Genomic DNA, 6307 nt, shown 5'->3' on the forward strand with positions numbered 1-6307 from the left:
GAGAATTAGCCCAGTTAGTGTCAACATAAAGTGAAAACCGATAAGAAGATCTCAAAGAGAAATATAGGCCATGCTGAATAGTGAACTTAAGATATCACAAAATCCTTTTAATAACTGACCAATGTTTCATGGTTGGAGCATGCATGAATTGGCAGACCTTATTAACGAAAAAGGATATATTTTTTCGAGTAAGCATAACATATTGAAGGGCCCTAACGACACTGCGATATAATGTTGGATTGTCCATCAATTGACTAGAGAACACAAAAAGCTTGGTGGACGATGCCATAGGAATGGACATGGGCTTAGCATCAAGATTATTTGTGCGTAAGAGTAGCTCAAATATATCTTTTTCCTATGACAAGTGGAGACTAGCTGAAGGCCAAACTGCTTGAATTCCCAAAAAAAAATGTAGATCACAAAGCTCTTTGTGGGCAAACTGAGCACCATGATACTGAATGAATGAGTGAACCGTTGTGGGGGAATTGCTTGTAACAAGAATATCATCAACATAGACAAGAACATATAACTTTAAGTTTCCCTAAAGAAGAATGAATAGAGAGGGATTAGTGTACGATCCATTTAAACCATGTTCCAGCAGAGCCTGACTGAGTTTCTAGAATGAAGCATTAGGTGCCTGGCGAAGACCATAAAGTGCCTTATGTAAGTGACATACGAACTCAAGGTGTTTAGGATCTTAAAAACTGGGAGGTTGAGTGATATACACAGTCTCTTGAAGATCACCATTAAGAAAGACATTATTGACATCAAGTTGTTGAATGAGCCTCTGAGAACTTATAACAATGGCAATGACATTACGCATGGTGGATGGTTTGACAACAGGACTGAACATCTCAAAGAAATGAAGGCCCGCCTCTTGGTGAAATCCTTTAACGACAAGATGAGCTTTAAATCGCTCAAGAGAGCCATCCGCCTGACGTTTGATCTTGTAGACCCATCGACAACCAACAACATTTTGACTCGGATTAGGAGGGACTAACTTTGAAGTATAGTTTTGACGCAGAGCCTAAACTCATTGAACATGGCTTTTTGCCATTTTAAATGGGAAGCAGCCTGTTTGAAGGAACCAGGTTCAAGGTTCATGGATAATTGAACAAGGCATATGGAAGAGAATGGGTAGTAGCAAAGAATGTACGAGGCTTGAGCATCTCATCCTGAGCACGGGTCACCATATGATGAGTACGCAATAGAGAGAGAGGTGAAGCCGACGGGATAGACAGACTTGAATAACCCAGATCAGGAGAAGTGGGATCAAGTGAAGAAGAGGGAGACTCGGGCCTAGAGGGAGAAAACTAGCTAGTTTTCAACGGCTAAGGCTAGAGTCAAATTGATCAGCTCAATGGGGTGGAGGAGGCGGGTCAGATAATGGTGGACTCATAAAAGACATAGGCTGAGTCATGGTACCTGTGCTAAAAGGAGGCTTCGGTGCTGGAGGATTGGCTGAATTATGGGTTTTAAATGGAAAAATAGTCTCATCAAACACAACATGATGTGATATGATGATTTTATTAGAGGCCAGATCCAAACAAATATAACCATAGTGGGTAGGGCTATAGCCAAAGAAGACATGGAGTTTGGATTGATACTCAAGTTTATGAGATCAATTGGGCCAAAGGTTAGGGTAACCGGCACAACCAAAGGTCCGAAGGAAGGTGTAGGTGGGTTTCTTTTTGAAAAGAATTTCAAGGAGAGTTTTTAGCTTTAGATTTGGAGTGGGCAATCAATTCATAAGGTAAATGGCAATGGGGAAGGCATAGGACCAAAAATGGGTAGGGATGCCTGCATGAGACATGAGTGAGAGGCCAAGTTCAATAATATGTTTGTGTCTGCATTTTGCAACACCATTTTGTTCTTGAGTGTAAGGTCTGGACACCCGGTGTTGTATGCCACACTAGACTAGAAACGGGGCCAAGCTTTGGAACTCGCCACCTCCTTCAGATTAAAAAAATTATTTTGTGACTTGTGGTATTTTCAGCCAGACTTTTGAACTTTTGGAAAGCCTTCAACACCTTAGATTTGTGAGAAATCAAGTAAATCCAATAGTATTTAGAGAATCCATCTACAAAAATAACATACTAATGTACATCGTTATTTCCAGTAACGGGTGATGGTCTCATACATCAGCAAAGATATGCTCAAGTGGTTGCTTAACAAGATGAACATAAACAGAAAAGGACAACTTATGTGATTTGCCCATTTGACACGCAGGACGACAAACATGCAAGGCAATTTTATTTATAAATGGTTCGGTAAGAGATGAGCTGATCCAGCTCAAGAGAGCTTTGTCTCATCATTTCCAAGTAACATACTCTGGGTTCAATTTACGAGAACCATTTTGATTTGTGTACTATTCTAGACAGACATAGGTCCCATCAATAAGACCTTCTAGTTCGCGAGAGACAAGGAGAGGGATGAACTGGGACTCCCATAACATATAATTCTTTGCAGTCAACCTAATAGGAAGGAGATATTGCAGGAAACTTGGAGATGACAAGAATGAAGAAACATACTGAGTTGAAGAACTTATCTCGGAAGAGTTGATTACATGAATGTAATTAACCTGTTTCCTTTCTTAGAGGGATCTAGATAACAGGTCTATCAACATAGAGTTGTTTCTCATCAGGAAACTTTCCTGAGTCTATAGTGGGCAGGTCTCTTTTATTTTCATTGTTAGAGTCCTGATCAAACTTTCTTTCTTTGGACGTTGAGTCCTTCAGAGAATTCTGTAACGACCAGCACATATATAGGGCATAATTAGGTTGAGTCTGAGTAGCACGATTGCAGGTCTTGACAGGATCTCACCCCAATTAGGAAAGAAAAGTATATCCAAATTAGGAAACACGGTACCCACGAGTATAAATGGAGGTTATATCCATCAAAATGGAGAGTTTTGGGGGTTAATGAAAGCAAAGAGAATCTCAATGCCCTACTTTCAATTTTCGCTAAATTTTTTATAAATCCTCTTTTGATTTTTCTAACGTTTGTGATCTGGTTTGAGGGGATTGGAGGAAAAGATTTCATTTCTCCTAGTTATGGATCAAGCTTTTTGAAATCATGTGTCGATGTTAGGTGCCATTTAATGGAATTTGTTTTCCTAAGCTAGCTAATATATGAATGGTCCTTTATTTTAACTTAAAAAATATAACATTATGAAAGTTGATGTCACTCTTAAACTAATCTATAGTTTGAAAATGTTTGTTGTATATTAAAGAATTGGTAGAAAATCTATAGTAATTTGCAGGGTTAACTTACGTGTAGACATCATATTTTTTCCCAAATTGAACCTTGAAAAACTTCCAGAATCTTAGATAATATTTTCAGTAATAGCACCTTGGATCTCAGAACCAAGTTAGTGCAATGAGTCAATGACCACACAAGTCAAACCTTTGTTAAAACTTCACTTGAACCAAGAAGGAAGTTGGTCAAGCCCACTAGATTAAACCTTGCCTAATTAGGTCGAACTTAGTTAAAACTGGTTAAACCTAATCAAATTAAGATAAACCTGATCAAGACTAGTCAAAACTATGTTAAACCTAGCTAAATTAAAGTAAAACCTTGCTAACTAAGTTAAACCTATTTAAGTTAGGTCAAAGATAGTCCAGGCGAGGCGTAACCTAGCCTAGCTGGGCAAACCTTCGAAATGACAAATCCCTAGTCAATTGTCATGCTTCAAATGCTAAAATTATTGATTCATTATATTCATAAGATACAACCATTATTTAACATCAAATACCTTCCAGAGTAATCGGCTTTATTCAGTTTACATATATAGGTATTCCATACGTGGAATCGCCGAATCTGGACATATCGTAGAGCCTTCTATGCACTTTGGATCTGGATCATGGTCTCTATCAACAGTTTTTAGTAGTAGTCTATATCGGATAAACTGGACTCATGGCTATTCCACAAAGGCCTTCAGGTTGACCAATGTTACGTGCCATTCGTACGTATCCACCTTCACCCCATGTAGTCCCCCACGAGTTCTTCACTAACCAATACTTGGTTCCTCGAACTGTGCTTCCATATCCAACAACTGTAACTGCATGGTTGGTGTTTGTTCCACATGGCCCTCTGAACACACCCTACAATTGCAAAGACAATAAAATAAGATAAATTCTGTAATCATGAATATATATATATATATATATATATATATATATATATATATATATATATATATATATATAGAGAGAGAGAGAGAGAGAGAGAGAGAGAGAGAGAGAGAGAGACCGATGAGTAGAATTTAAATAAATCGCCAGATTCGATAGAGACTGATACAGGTTGATTTGCAACGGCTTGCTTGAGGGCATACTCATTATTTGGAGGGACAGCTCTGTATCCCTGAATGCTTACGTCATGGTCTCCCAGCTGCACAAGCGCCAGAGCAGTCCAAACAAATTGAGGTCCATGACTGGTTAGCGTACACAATATCGGAAGATGAATAAGTAAAAATTGAAGATCGAACATACCTTACTGATAATGCATGCGGACTGGTAGCCGAGGTATGGATAGTTGAGTTCTGTGGTTATTCCCCTGTTTCTCATAATAAACCCAAGTGCACGAACCTTATTACCTCCTTGGCATCCATTATTGTCCTCATCACAATCAACTAACTCCTGCTCTGACAATGAAATCGATGTTCCTGTTCGGATTTGGTTTAAGCTCTCAACTGCTGCAACTACTGAAAATGCCCAACAGCTCCCTGTACCCAAAGCATAAACATAAATTACATTGTTATTCAATGGTCAGTCCTCCGTCGATCAACTCCGCACCACTTCTAAACTGGGACCTTAATAGATAAAAGAAAAGGTTTCAAATATTTTTTTGATGATAAGGAACCCTGGCCAAAGCCAGGAAAACCCCGGGTGAGGCCTCACAACCATCTTGCCTTATGTGGCCCACCTTTGAAAGCTATGAACACACCTGTGCGCTACTGGGGGTTTGATCGGCTGCCTTCATCTCAGAACCCTCACAACCACCCTACCGGCCAAGCTGGCAACCCCGTGCTGGTAAACTAGTTTCAAATATGATGTCTGTTTTGTAGAGTGTCATACGTCATAAATAATATGATCCCCATATCATCTGACGGAGGTCCTACCTCTGCTGGGGAATCCTGATGGCAGTGTGTAGTAGTACAGTAATTTGAACTTTATAGTTCTAAAATGCTTCATTCTATAGGTAAACGCTTGTTGACTTACCACATCATGAATGCTGGTCCTTCACTGGGGTTACTGCTCCACGCATCCTCCAATCGATTTCAGCGGGGAGATTATAATGGTAGTCGAAGACTCCAGAGTAGTTTTGCGGGACACGGGGGTTGGGTATGTGGCCAGCATACCTTGACTGGAACTCCAGGTTGGTGAGGTCGCCAAAGGCGTTCAGTTGGAGTGTGTATGAAGCGTTCTTCCTGTTGAACGCATCAATGAACCGCACGTTCTCTACGAACACGCTGAAGCGCTTGGCCGTCTCGGCGGGGCTTCTCGAGACGTTATAGAAGCGAGCCCATCTCGCATACAGATCCCCAAGGTGGTTCAAGTCGCTCAAATCCTCGGGCTTAAGAGGGAAGCTGTCAGCAACAACACCAAACAGTAGCACAATGGCCAGAAGCCACGCAAATGCAAGGCGCTTTCCCATGTTGATTTCCCTCACCAGCTTTTGCCAAAGGATCACAAGGGATGTATCGAATGTTTGCATATATATCTATATATATATATTTGAAGAGAAGGTAAGCGTTTACATAGCAAACTGAGTGGCCCAACTCACAACGTCAGTGATTTCACCTTTGTTTTGATCATGTCCGACGTTATAGATGGATTAAGCATGGTGAATTTAATAAGTTTTGACCTTGGGATAGTATGTTTTTTATTAAAATATATATATATATATATATATATATATATATATATATATATATATATATATATTATTTTTTAAATCACAAAATTCTGTGTTTTGTAAACCGCTAACTTTTTAATTGCCACAAAATCCTGCACACGTCTGATTTCGACCATTTAAATGTCAATCTTCACTGAATAAATGATATAGATCACATCCGTGAAGTCCAATTTGATCAAAACAACTCACATCAATGAAATCCAAACGAGGGGTATGATGATAGGGATGACATTGGGGATGAGAGCGGCCACACAATTTCAGGCCTGCCCACTGGAAAGTACTCCAGTTTCCACAGAGGCATTGAAAGCCGAAGCCTTTATCGGTGGTTTTGTATTATTTTATTAAGTGAAATAGAAGAAAGTTGGCTGACTTTCTCCTGTTTTGTTCAGTA

The 6307-nt window shown here is 39.7% G+C and overlaps 1 pseudogene; it reads right to left on the minus strand.

The window, feature by feature from the left end:
* Positions 1-3893: 3893 nt before the first annotated feature.
* On the minus strand, positions 3894-5655 carry LOC149843253 (vignain-like; annotated as a pseudogene).
* Positions 5656-6307: the final 652 nt, after the last annotated feature.

This window comes from Nuphar pumila, chromosome 3 (genome assembly GCF_984573655.1).
Source record: "Nuphar pumila chromosome 3, dmNupPumi1.hap1.1, whole genome shotgun sequence".
Lineage (NCBI taxonomy): Eukaryota > Viridiplantae > Streptophyta > Magnoliopsida > Nymphaeales > Nymphaeaceae > Nuphar > Nuphar pumila.